General features: G+C 46.4%; 1 protein-coding gene and 1 long non-coding RNA gene across 3 annotated transcripts in view; both read left to right on the forward strand.

Annotated features, from left to right (window-relative positions):
* MMP17 (matrix metallopeptidase 17) overlaps positions 1–13072 on the forward strand; it is a 273972-nt gene that overhangs the window by 67286 nt on the left and 193614 nt on the right. The gene's annotated exons all lie outside the window — the stretch shown is intronic.
* LOC308576117 lies at positions 1962–2465 on the forward strand. Its single transcript, XR_014003103.1, has 2 exons — positions 1962–2031; positions 2300–2465. It is a non-coding gene; the product is annotated as an uncharacterized lncRNA (long non-coding RNA).

Consider the following 13072-nt stretch of genomic DNA (forward strand, 5'->3'; position numbering starts at 1 on the left):
GTAGTACCTCGGGTTAATAACTTTACCTCAGGATGAGAACAGAAACCGCGCAGCGGCGGCGCGGCGGAAGCAGTAGGCCCCATTAGCTAAAGCGGTAAAGGTAAAAAGGTAAAGGACCCCTGACAGTTAAGTCCAGTCACGGACGACTCTGGGGTTGTGGCGCTCATCTCTCTTTACTGGTCGAGGGAGCTGGCATTTGTCCACAGACAGTTTTTCCGCGTCATGTGGCCAGCATGACTAAGCCACTTCTGGCAAAACCAGAGCAGCGCACGGAAACGCCATTTACCTTCCCTCCGGAGTGGTACCTATTTATCTACTTGCACTGGTGTGCTTTTGAACTGCTAGGTTGGCAGGAGCTGGGACAGAGCGACGGGAGCTCTCCCCGTTGTGGAGATTCAAACCTCTGACCTTCCGATCAGCAAGCCCTAGGCTCAGTGGTTTAGACCACAGTGCCACCCACGTCCCTACGCTAAAGTGGTACCACAGGTTAAGAACGGTTTCAGGTTAAGAATGGACCTCTGGAATGAATTAAGTTTGTAACCAGAGGTACAATTGTACACTTAAAAGCATGCACAGAATGGGAGGCAAGGGGGCAGGGAGGGCACTTTAACAAATTCTGCTCCATATTACCAAAGTCCTTCCCTGGGATTCAACCAATTCATGGAGGATATACAGCTATCAGTGGCTGCTAGGACTGGACAGATCCTGTCGATTTCCGTTCTCTCGGCTTCTCATTTTCCCAATCTTAAATCCAGCTCTCCGCATTTCTGCAGCAGCTTGCAGTGTATTTATTTTTAGATCCTCCTGAAAATCCCCCAGCATGTTAGTGCAAATTTATTCTAGTGAACACTTTTCTGAATGCAGCTTTTGACTAACGTGCAACTCATTTCCGCTAATGAAGTGCATTTCTGTATGTTATTTTCACTAATATATTCATTTTTGTCTTGCACTTTTCCTCCCCTGACACATGCATTTTTGTCAATATCGCTTGGTTGGAGAGCTGCATTGCAAAATTCCAAAAAGTGAGGATTTTGAAGAATAGCTGGGTTTCAGCTCTCATATTGTTTCAGAAAGTATAGAATTGTTAGATTCAGCTTTCAGTGCAAACTGAATTGAATTCCTCCCCACCCCATCACGTCCCTAATGACTGCTGCCTATCATGGTTACATTCTACCATCCAGTATGACTCAGATATTCAGTTTCTGGGCTTCCCACAGGCATCTAGTTGGCCACTGTAAGAGCAGGACACTGGACTAGATGGGGCTTAGGAAGACCAACTTGCTTAAGCAAGGCTCAACTGGAATTTGCATCTCTCTTCCCAATGCTTGACTGTGGAACTGATTCCCTCGGAAGGTGGAAGACTCTCCTTCGTTGGAGGTTTTTAAGCATAGATTGAATGGCCATCTGCCAAGGATGCTTTAGTTGAGATTCTTGCATTGCACAGTCCCTTCCAGCTCTGAAGTTCTATGACTCAATTGCCAGCCCAGGTAGGCAGCATCAGTCCAGGGCCTGAAGACTGCGGAGAGAATAATTGGGTGCACTCTTCCCACCTTGGATCAAATCTATGCTTCCAGGTGCCATAAGAAAGCTGCAGAGATAGTGCAGGATAGTGCGCACCCCGGAAATGATCTCTTTCAGCTTCTGCCTTCTGGAAGAAGGTAAAGGTAAAAGGTAAAGGGACCCCTGTCCATTAGATCCAGTCGTGGCTGACTCTGGGGTTGTGGCGCTCATCTCACTTTACTGGCCGAGGGAGCCGGCGTACTGCTTCCGGGTCATGTGGCCAGCATGACTAAGCTGCTTCTGGCGAACCAGAGCAGCGCATGAAAATGCTGTTTACCTTCCCGCCAGAGTGGTACCTATTTATCTACTTGCACTTCGTGCTTTCGAACTGCTAGGTTGGCAGGAGCAGGGACCAAGCAACAGGAGCTCACCCCGTCGCGGGAAGAAGGTACAGGGTTCTAAAGACTAGAATTAGCCGCCTGAGAAACAGTTTCTATCCAAATGCGATTTTGGTTTTAAACGCAGTGTAAGGTAGTCTCTTCCTGCCAACCTAGCAGTTGGAAAGCACGTCAAAGTGCAAGTAGATAAATAGGTACCGCTCCGGCGGGAAGGTAAACGGCATTTCCGTGCGCTGCTCTGGTTCACCAGAAGCAGCTTAGTCATGCTGGCCACATGACCCGGAAGCTGTACGCCAGCTCCCATGGCCAAACACGAGAGATGAGCGCTGCAACCCCAGAGTCGGCCACGACTAGACCTAATGGTCAGGGGTCCTTTTACCCTTTACCCTTACCTTTTTAAGGTAGTCTCTATGGGAGTATATTGTATTTAATTCTGGGGTATCAGAGTTTTTAGGGGGCTAACCAGGCTGGGATAGCAGGCTTGTTGGTTTTTGAATGTCTGATGTTGATTTTTTCAATTTCGTTGTTCTGTATGGGACAATGACAATAAAGATTATCGTATCATATCGTACTTCTTTGAACTGCTCCCTGCAGTTCAGCAGCTCGCTGCACGGAGGAGCTGCACATAGACCCTGTCCTCCCCGGCCGGCAGTTCTCACTCAGGTTGAGTAAACCGCTACCAGCCCCTCTCCACCATTGTCCTCCTTTCCCCACCATCGCTTTCTCTGCCGGATATGCAGATTTGCCAGGGCGAACGGTGTTTTCGTTATTTATCTATGACTTGGCTGTGTGGCTTTTCCTCACTGAGAAGTGATGGGGGGAGGGGGACTCATTCTCAGGATCTGGCTCTGGGTTCCTGGCTGGAGCCAACCAGCTCAGCTGTCGCATTCAATCAAGTTCAATCCATTGGCAAATGCGTTGTGACAGACTATTTATTCTCTGCAGGAGTGCTTGGAAAGCTAATTTTCTGTTTAAATGCTGTTCCGCAAATGGAGGCTGGCTCCTTTAATCAAGCTACATGGATGTATGGACTGACGCAGAGGGGTCTGTGCAGGGACACGGCAGGCCAGCATTTTAACTCAGCGGTAGTGGAGGGGTGGCATGTGTCCCTCCCTTCTCTTTTCCCCCCACCCACCTCCTTTGCTTTAGCGGTGGAAGAGCAAGGGCAGGCATGAGGGCCACCTTCTGTCCAGTCCCCCCCCCAAAAATTTACTATATTCAATATTCAAACCATCCAGTTTTGATTTCCTTCTCTTATGTGTATACTTCCCCACCATCCTTCCCTGGCCTCCTCGTCTTGCTGCATATCATTCTTAACCACCCTCTTCTTCCTAGATTTATATTTATACCCACACCCCCTCTTTTTACAAGACCTTGCATATAAGCGACCTCTCTAACTCTTCTCACCGGCTCATACAAATAGCTGAGCCTGGTGAGCACTTAATGTTCCCAACCCTTATAGTTAGAGTTATAAATTGTGGGTTGCCATCTGATCTATTCTGATTTTAATCTGATTTTAAGCTGTATTTCAGTCAATTGCTGGATTTTATGTTTTAATGTATTATATACTTTGATGTTAGCCGCCCTGAGTCTGGTATGGCCAGGGAGGGCGGGATATCAATAAAAATTATTATTATTATTATTATTGATTGACTATCTGCTTTCCACAGCTGATCTGAGTCCTTGTCCTGCTTGTAAGTTTATCTGACTATTATACTTCTTCAACTAATCTACAAAGGGTTTCCACTCATCCCTTAACAATGACTCCTCTTGGTCTCTGATTTCTGTTGTCGTAACCCGCCAACTCCACAGATTCTATCAATTCATTTTGCTAACTCCCCTTTAGCTGATATCTCTTGATCTTTCCAGAGATGCAGATGGCGCTGTGGGTTAAACCACAGAGCCTAGGACTTGCCGATCAGAAGGTCGGCGGTTCAAAACCCCATGACAGGGTGAGCTCCCGTTGCTCGGTCCCTGCTCCTGCCAACCTAGTAGTTCGAAAGCACGTCAAAGTGCAAGTAGATAAATAGGTACCGCTCCAGCGGGAAGGTAAACAGCGTTTCTGTGCGCTGCTCTGGTTCGCCAGAAGCGGCTTAGTCATGCTGACCACATGACCTGGAAGCTGTACGCCAGCTCCCTTGGCCAATAAAGCGAGATGAGCGCCACAACTCCAGAGTCGGTCACGACTGGACCCAATGATCAAGGGTCCCTTTACCTTTACCTTTACCTTTACCTTGATATTTCCACCTTTGTGCATACATTGTTCTTGCTGCAATTGTTGCGTATAAAAAAATAGATCAAGTACATGGGGGGGGATATCCAAATTTGTTATTCCTAGAAAGAAGGCCTCTGGCTTTTAGGGGGGGGGGACTTCATTTTCTGCATCTTTTTCATTTCCCCATGGATCATTTCCCAATATGTTTTTGCTTTTTCGCATGTCCACCACATGTGGAAGAAAGTGCCTTCCACCTCTTGGCACTTCCAACAGAGGGCCACATTCTGATCTGGGCAACCTTCTAGGGGCCATATCCTAGTGGTGGATGGAACCAGAGGCAAAAATGGATGAAAAAATATTTTTGATGCTTCCCGTTGTACAGTATACTAGCTTCTATCCACATTCACACACCCCTCTCTGTTCTCCATCCAGGAATGCATTGCCCAAGTTCAATGAAACTTTCCAGCCAGGCAAAAACAGTTAAGCTTGAATTCTAGAGTTGGAAGGGACCACGAGGATCATCTAGTCCATGGGTAGGCAAACTAAGGCCTGGGGGCTGGATCCGGCCCAATCGCCTTCTAAATCTGGCCTATGGACAGTCCGGGAATCAGTGTGGTTTTTACATGAGTAGAATGTATCCTTTTACAGTGAGACCTCGGGTTACAGACGCTTCAGGTTACGCGATTTTGGGGTGCGCACCGCACCAAACCCAGAAGTACCAGAACAAGTTACTTCCAGGTTTCAGCACTTGCGCATGCGCAGAAACGCTAAATCGCGCTTTGCGTATGCACAGACATGGCACTGCAGGTTGCGAACAGTGCAGGTTGCAAATGTGCCTCCCTCATGGATCACATTCACAACCCGAGTTTCCACTGTATTTAAAATGCATCTCTGGGTTATTTGTGGGGCCTGCCTGGTGTTTTTACATGAGTAGAATGAGTGCTTTTATTTAAAAGGCATCTCTGGGTTATTTGTGGGGCATAGGAATTCGTTCTTATTGTTTCTTTTCTTCAAAATATAGTCCAGCCCCCCACTAGGTCTGAGGGACAGTGGACTGGCCCCCTGCTGAAAAAGTTTGCTGACCCCTTTCTAGTCCAAACCCTCTACAATGCAGGCATCTTCCACCCAGTGTGGGGCTCCAGCACACAACCCTGAGATTAAGAGTCTCAGTCTCTACTGATTGAACTGCCCCTCAGGATTAAGAAGAATGTGGAGCAGGATTGGTGAGGGGTGGGGCCTGGAAAGAGTTCTGAAGGCCAGATTTGACCCAGAGCCCGAGATTTCCCTCTGTCCTCAGTTAGACTCACAATTGGGATAGGACCAGGGCTGTTCAAATAGAGGCAAAATCTGGAATGCTATACCTTGGATGGAGGAGGTGAAAAATGAGGTCGATAGGATGGCCAGTGACTCACCCACCCACCAGCCCATGAATCTCATTTTCACCCCACTTCCATTTATTTTTAAGGCAAAATAGTTAAAAGGGAGCATCCTCTGAGGGGCAGGTGTGAGGAACCATTAGCACCCCAGATGTTGCTGAAGTACAACATCCTTCATCCCTGGCCATTGACCACAATTGGGGGTTTTTGTTCACCAGGAGGAAACTTCCTGATTCGATTTCAGGCGACTCTTTATTAGGATCACATTTCCTTATGTTGATTGTGTTTTAATTCCCCCCCCCCCCACTGCACATCCTCTTAGCATTCTGCTGTCCGACTGGAAAGTAGCAGGTGAATATTCAAAACAAATAACTCTGTGAAATTATTATTTATAAAGTGTCTGTCCGGAAGCTTTTGATATAAATAATAAAGGATAATCTGCTAGGACTTTTAAAAAAAATTAAAAAATTGCTAAGCTTCTTGCATACACTGTGCTTGGAGTATTTTGGAGCGGTTTTTCATTAAGGTTGCAAAGCATGCCTTGCACCAAACTGAACCCTAGCTGACTGAAGGGTGGGGAAGGAGACTTAGATGCCTGGAGTGAAAATGAAGGCAGATGGCACAGGTGTTTCGTGAATATTTTAGAAGCCAAAAGCTGGGATGTTTGGACATCATTTCTTAGAAAGAAACCTTGGAGGGTTAATCCCGCTTGACATCTTAAAATGAAGAGAATGTCTTCTGCGCTGCACAGATGTCTAAGCCTGATTATTATTATTTTTGAAACGTAAATCCTTGGCATTGCATGGCTGGCTGTATTATAAAAGTGCAGGAAGTGGGGGGGGGGAATCCTTTCTTTCCTCCTTGTGAGTAATAGAATTGCTATAAATATTTTAGGAGAAGCAAAGGGTGAGTCCATAGGAGAGAACAGAGGAAGGGGTGAGGTCTGGAAGATGAGAAAGACAATTGGAAAGGGCAATGAACTAAACTTATGATCATTAACACACATGGCAGGGGATGAATAGTAAAACTGATATATAAGGCCGTGTTGAGGCACTATATTTTTCAGGCTAATAATACTTTGCCTTTTTGTTATGTTTTCCTTTTTCTTCTTTTATTTTATTGTATAGAATCATAGAATTACAGAGTAGGAAGGGACACCAGGGGTCATCTCGTCCAACCCCCTGCAATGCAGGAATCACAGCTTCATAATAATAATAATAATTAATAATAATAAATATAATACATTTTTATTTATACCCTGCCCTTCCCGGTTCAAAAACTGGGCTCAGGGCGGCTAACAACAAATTTAAAACACTTAATTATAAAAGCAGCATAAAATACAGTATAAAAACATGAATAACAATAAAATTCAAAAATCAATTAGATTATCCCCAGGGCTAGCTGGCTGAATTGGTCCTACTTGGGCCAGAGAGGAGGCCAGGGGAGAATTAGCTGTGGGGTCTCAGAGCGGGTGATCTTCATAAAAGGGGAGGGAAGAGAAGGGAAATAAAAGATCAGGCTGAATTAAAATTAAAGGTCAGGCGGAAGGAGATTAAATCTTGAAGGGCCCTAGTCTCATGGGACAGAGCATTCCACCAGGTTGGAGCCATCACTGAAAAGGCCCTGGCCCTGGTGGTCTGACTTCCTTAGGACCTGGGACCTCTAAACTATGGTTATTCATGGTGCTCTGCGGGGCATACCAGGAGAGGCGGTCCTGTAGATTCGAGGGCTCTAAGCCACAAAGGGCTTTAAAAGTCCCTTTAAATAATCCCTGACAGATGGCCATCCAGCCTCTGTTTGTTGTTGTTGTTGTTGTTTCGTGTCGGACTCTTCGTGACCCCATGGACCAGAGCACATCAGGCACTCCTGTCTTCCACTGCCTCCCGCAGTTTGGTCAAACTCATGCTGGTAGCTTCGAGAACACTGTCCAACCATCTCGTCCTCTGTCGTCCCCTTCTCCTTGTGCCCTCCATCTTTCCCAACATCAGGGTCTTTTCCAGGGACTCTTCCCTTCTCATGAGGTGGCCAAAGTAGTGGAGCCTCAGCTTCAGGATCTGTCCTTCCAGTGAGCACTCAGGGCTGATTTCCTTAAGAATAGATAGGTTTGATCTTCTTGCAGTCCATAGGACTCTCAAGAGTCTCCTCCAGCACCATAATTCAAAGGCATCAATTCTTCGGCGATGAGCCTTCTTTATGGTCCAGCTCTCACTTCCATACATCACTACTGGGAAAACCATAGCTTTAACCATACGGACCTTTGTTGGCAAGGTGATGTCTGTTTAGAAACCTCCAACAAAGTAGAGTCGACCCCTTTCCGAGGTCATCCGCTCCGCTTGTTCTGTCAGAAAGTTGTTCCTAATGTTTAGTCGGAATCTTGTAACTTGAATCCAAGGGGTTCTGGCCCTACCCTCTGGAACAGCAGAAAACAAACTTGTTCTATCCTCCACTTGACATCCCTTCAGATCTTTGAAGATGGCTATCATATCTCCTCTTCTCTTTTCCACACTAAACCTACCCAGTTCCCTCAAACATTCCTCATAAGGCTTGGCTTCAAGACCCTTGATCAGCTTGATGGGCTTTTTTAAAGAAGAAGAAGAGTTTGGATTTGATATCCCGCCTTTCACTCCCTTTAAGGAGTCTCAAAGCGGCTAACATTCTCCTTTCCCTTCCTCCCCCACAACAAACACTCTGCGAGGTGAGTGGGGCTGAGAGACTTCAAAGAAGTGTGACTGACCCAAGGTCACCCAGCAGCTGCATGTGGAGGAGCGGAGACGCGAACCCTGTTCCCCAGATTACGAGACTACCGCTCTTAACCACTACACCACACTGGCTCTCTTTTTTAAAGGGTCATTTTGTGCAGTGATGGCTGGGGACTCTTGAGGATGGTGAGACATAAGGCTGGAGCCAGAACCAATGAGAAACAGAGCCAACTAATCCTAGTTTTGCCTGCATCCTCCTCCTCCCTCCTGGAAGCTGGCAGGCAGTGCCACTTCCTAGCCTGGTTTTAACTTACAAGTAAGGAAGTAGGTAGGTATGCAGGTGGCACTTTGGGTTAAACCACTGAGCCTAGGGCTTGCCGATCAGAGGGTTGGTGGTTTGAATCCCCGCGACGGGGTGAGCTCCCGTTGCTCGGTCCCTGCTCCTGCCAACCTAGCAGTTCGAAAGCACGAAGTGCAAGTAGATAAATAGGTACCGCTCCGGCGGGAAGGTAAACGGCGTTTCCGTGCGCTGCTCTGGTTCACCAGAAGCGGCCTAGTCATGCTGGCCACATGACCCGGAAGCTGTACGCCGGCTCCCTCAGCCAATAAAGCGAGGTGAGCGCCGCAACCCCAGAGTCGTCCATAACTGGACCTAATGGTCAGGGGTCCCTTTACCTTTAAGGAGGTAGGTAGACGAGGACTGGCTTGGAGCATCAGCAACATGTTTGTTTAGGAACATTTGGGGGACACATCCGGGGCTGGAGCCAGTGTGGTGTAGTGGTTAAGAGCGGTAGTCACGTAATCTGGGAAACCGGGTTCGCGTCTCCGCTCCTCCACATGCAGCTGCTGGGTGACCTTGGGCCAGTCACACTTCTGTGAAGTCTCTCAGCCCCACTCACCTCACAGAGTGTTTGTTGTGGGGGAGGAAGGGAAAGGAGAATGTTAGCCGCTTTGAGACTCCTGAAGGGGAGTGAAAGGCGGGATATCAAATCCAAACTCTTCTTCTTCTTCTTCTTATTTATGGGAGTCATCACAGTCCATTTTTGCAGGAAGCATGACATGCAGCGTCTATCAGCCACCAATTATCAGCTCTCAGGATAATGCTACAAAGTACTGTGATTGTGGGGGACAGAGGCAGATGAGGCAGTGATGATGCTGGTCATTTGGCACTCTTCTGTGGGTATAATGGACCCCATTAAGAGCAATCTGCCACTTATAACCACTCCTTGCACACACTTGTTTAAATAGTAAGTTTAGGGAGGAGATTGGGACTGCAGGGAGGGGAGGCGATAGCTTTCTTGGGCTGTTTCCAAGTGCACAAACAGCATGAAATGCTTTTGTAAGCTTTGTTCAGGAAATTGGAGGCGCTGCCACTATGCTGTTCATGCTACTTTCATGTAATATGAAAGTTTCCCATTTGTTTACTTTCCAAGATGGTCAGGTTCAGAATTGCAGTTTAGGAATGGATTGGTTATACAGTGGAACCTTGGTTCCTGAACTTAAGCCATTCTGGGAGTCTGTTCGATTCCCAAAACAGTTCAGGAACCAAGGCATGGCTTCTGATTGGCTGCAGCAGCTTCCTGCAGCCAATCAGAAGCTGCAGAAGCCACACCAGGTTTTCGGCTTCCAAAGAATGTTTAAAAACTGGAACAATTACTTCCAGTTTTTGTTCGTTCAGGAGCCGGAACGTTCGGCTCCCAAGGCGTTCAAGAGCCGAGGTTCCACTTTGGGTGGACAACTACAATGATATTTGGAATGCATTTATGCAAAATATAGCAGGTTAAAAATAAACATATATTTGGATAATAATAATAAGTATATATGGTATTTTAATTGTTAACGCTTATAATTATATAGTATATCTTTTTCATTTTTGCTTGTTAAAATAAACTGTTACACTGTTCAAGAAAGAAAGAAAGAAAGAAAGAAAGAAAGAAAGAAAGAAAGGTCATGTGATGGTATACAGTGGTACCTCAGGTTACAAACACTTTGGGTTACAGTCTCTGCTAACCCAGAAGTAGTACCTCAGGTTAAGAACTTTACCTCAGGATGAGAACAGAAATGGTGTGCTGGTGGCGCAGTGGCAGCGGGAGGCCCCATTAGCTAAAATGGTACCTCAGGTTAAGAACGGTTTCAGGTTAAGAACGGACCTCCAGAACGAATTAAGTTTGTAACGAGAGGTACCACTCTACAGTTCTTTCTCTTTACCTTCAAAGAACATAACTTTGTATCCACCATCTAGAAATGAAACAGTACGTAGGTCTACCACAAAACCTGAAAGCAGAATCATGTATAACCACCCAGATACTATCGTGAGCACAAGTCATCACAGCAAAACGGAAAGGACATCTTGAGGGAGCCACACACACACACACTCCATATCATTCATCAGAATTTACATTTCCTATGATGCCTCTGGCTTTTCTGATGCTTTCAAGTGGGTTTCAGGTCCTAGGTTAAAGATCAAGTCTAGCATTGGCAGACAGCATCCTCAGGCAGCTGCTGGGGCCCTGCTGACCTAGCGGGACCCCTCCACACTCATTAATTTAATTTTCCTCTGTGCCCTTGACATGGCATTGCTCCCAGGCACTGTGGGGAATTTAAATACAGCTCAGTTGGTGTGCTACTCCTGCCAGGAGAGCCTGCAGTGACAGGAAGTCCACTGTTGAAGGAGGAGAGTCCACAGGGTTGGTGCATCCTGTTTCACCACTGAAGCCTGCCTTACCTACATTGCATGGTGGCTCCCAAGAAACACCAGCCAGAGTGCTGGCTTCCTGCAAAATCTCACCAGAAACTAGTGCCAATGAAGACACTGCTTCTCCACTGATGGTGGAGGCAATTGGGTAGATGAGGCACCCATAGGAGTGCTGCCTTGTGGACCTGCTGCTGGAGGCAGTCACCTTACTTTGCCTCATGGTCAGGCCGGTGTTTGGTGTTTGAAGGACAGTTCAAACGTGGAACCAGCCCTTTTAAAGGAAATCTTGATCAACCTCAGTCCTGCTTCAGAACCGGGGTGGTCAGATCTGATTATTTCAGTTTTGTGGCAGTCCTGCATGTGTTCAGCAATTGCTATGAGATATGTTGTGGGAAGCGATCCACAAATGGAATCAAATAAACAGCAGGGGCCATTCCAAGTGGTTAATTGAGGATTAAGCAGACAAACGGGGAATTTGCATTCAAATTGTATGGATGGCATTCAACTAAGTTTGACTCATAGTAGACCCATTGAAATTAGCTTCAGTGGGTTTATTCAAACCTAGTTGAATGTGCGGTTTTGTGCACATGTTCTGCTAAAATACTAATTTTGCACGCATTTCCACCCTAAAATACGGAGCTTTGTAAGCACTTCCCCCATGGAATGCACATTTTTGTACACAGTGGAAAATTAAACTCGTTTGTTAGCAGCAGTCTGATTCACAACTGCATCCGGGAATACAGTGGTGCCTCGCAAGACGAAATTAATTCGTTCCACGAGTTTTTTCGTCTAGCGAATTTTTCGTCTTGCGAAGCACGGTGTCAGAAAAGTTTTGGAAAAGCTTCAAAAATCACCAAAAACCTCAAAAAAGGCTACCACACCGCGTTCTATGAGTTGCTCCTCGAAGTCAAGTCACAACTGTATTAACGGTGTTAAGAAAAAGGAAACAAACTTGCAAGACATTTTCATTTTTCGTCTTGCGAAGCAAGCCCATAGGGAAATTCGTCTTGCAAAGCAGCTCAAAAACCGCAAAACCCTTTCGTCTAGTGAGGTTTTTGTCTTGCGAGGCATTCGTCTTGCGGGGCACCACTGTACCCAGATTAGGTCTTTACAGCATGGACCAAAAAGACATCTCCTCCGGAGCGAGTTAAGACATGCTGAAAAGTTGCTTAAGCCATAGTCACAGGGATGTTGCTCTATGTAGGAAATGTGTGGAGGGAGCAGGCATTTCTGAGACTGACTGATAATGTAGGGAGGAAGCTGAACTGGACTCAGGGAAGTTTTTAATATGTAACGCTGTACTGTTTTTAACACTGATTGGGAGCCGCCCGGAGTGGCTGGGGAAACTCAGCCAGATGGGTGGGGTATAAATAATAAATTATTATTATTATTATTATTATTATTATTATTATTATTATTATTACTCATAGAAACATAAGAAGCTGCCTTATACTGAGTCAGGTTGGGGCAGACATTAGTAATCTTTGGTAATATGGCACCCTAAGCGAGGCCAAAATTTGGCACCCCCAAATGGATCCTCTCAATTTTGGATCTTCTCGGTTTTGTGCTCCCTCAGCTCAGCGCCATGTGCGAGGGAACCTCCCTAAATCCAATACTGGTCAGGTCAGGCCATCTAGCTCAGTGTTGTCTATGTTGACATGGCTCTCATGGTTTTCAGACAGTGGAAGAGCCCACCCCTACCTGGAGATACCAGGGATTGAACCCAGAACCTCCTGCATGCAAAGCAGATGCTCCACCACTCCACCACAGATGGACCCTAAGCAGTATTGAAGCTACAAAGTGCCTTAGGTTGAGACGAGTGGTTTTCCAAAGTACCTGACTGGGGTCTGAATCAAACATAAGAACCCTGCTGGATCAAACCATAGGCCCATCTCATCCAGCATTCTGTTCTCCCAGCGGCCTGATCCTGTCGTCTGTGTGCCCCCTTGTCTGCCTGGACCACAAGTTAGCTTTGTACTAAATGGTTCAAAGTTTGCATGCATACTGACACGTTGCCTGCAGCTCTGATTCCTCGCCAAGCATCCCTTTGCTTCCTTTTCAGGGCTGAGCAGGTTTTTCGAGTGCTTAGGCAAGCTCCGGTGGAGATGGACATCTTTTTGGGAGCAGGCTGGTGTGAAATTGGTCCGTATGGCTCAGATTTGTTTCCTGATCAGATTTGCCACTTTTAT

The sequence above is a fragment of the Podarcis bocagei genome, assembly GCF_964188305.1.
Source record: "Podarcis bocagei genome assembly, chromosome: 16".
NCBI lineage: Eukaryota > Metazoa > Chordata > Lepidosauria > Squamata > Lacertidae > Podarcis > Podarcis bocagei.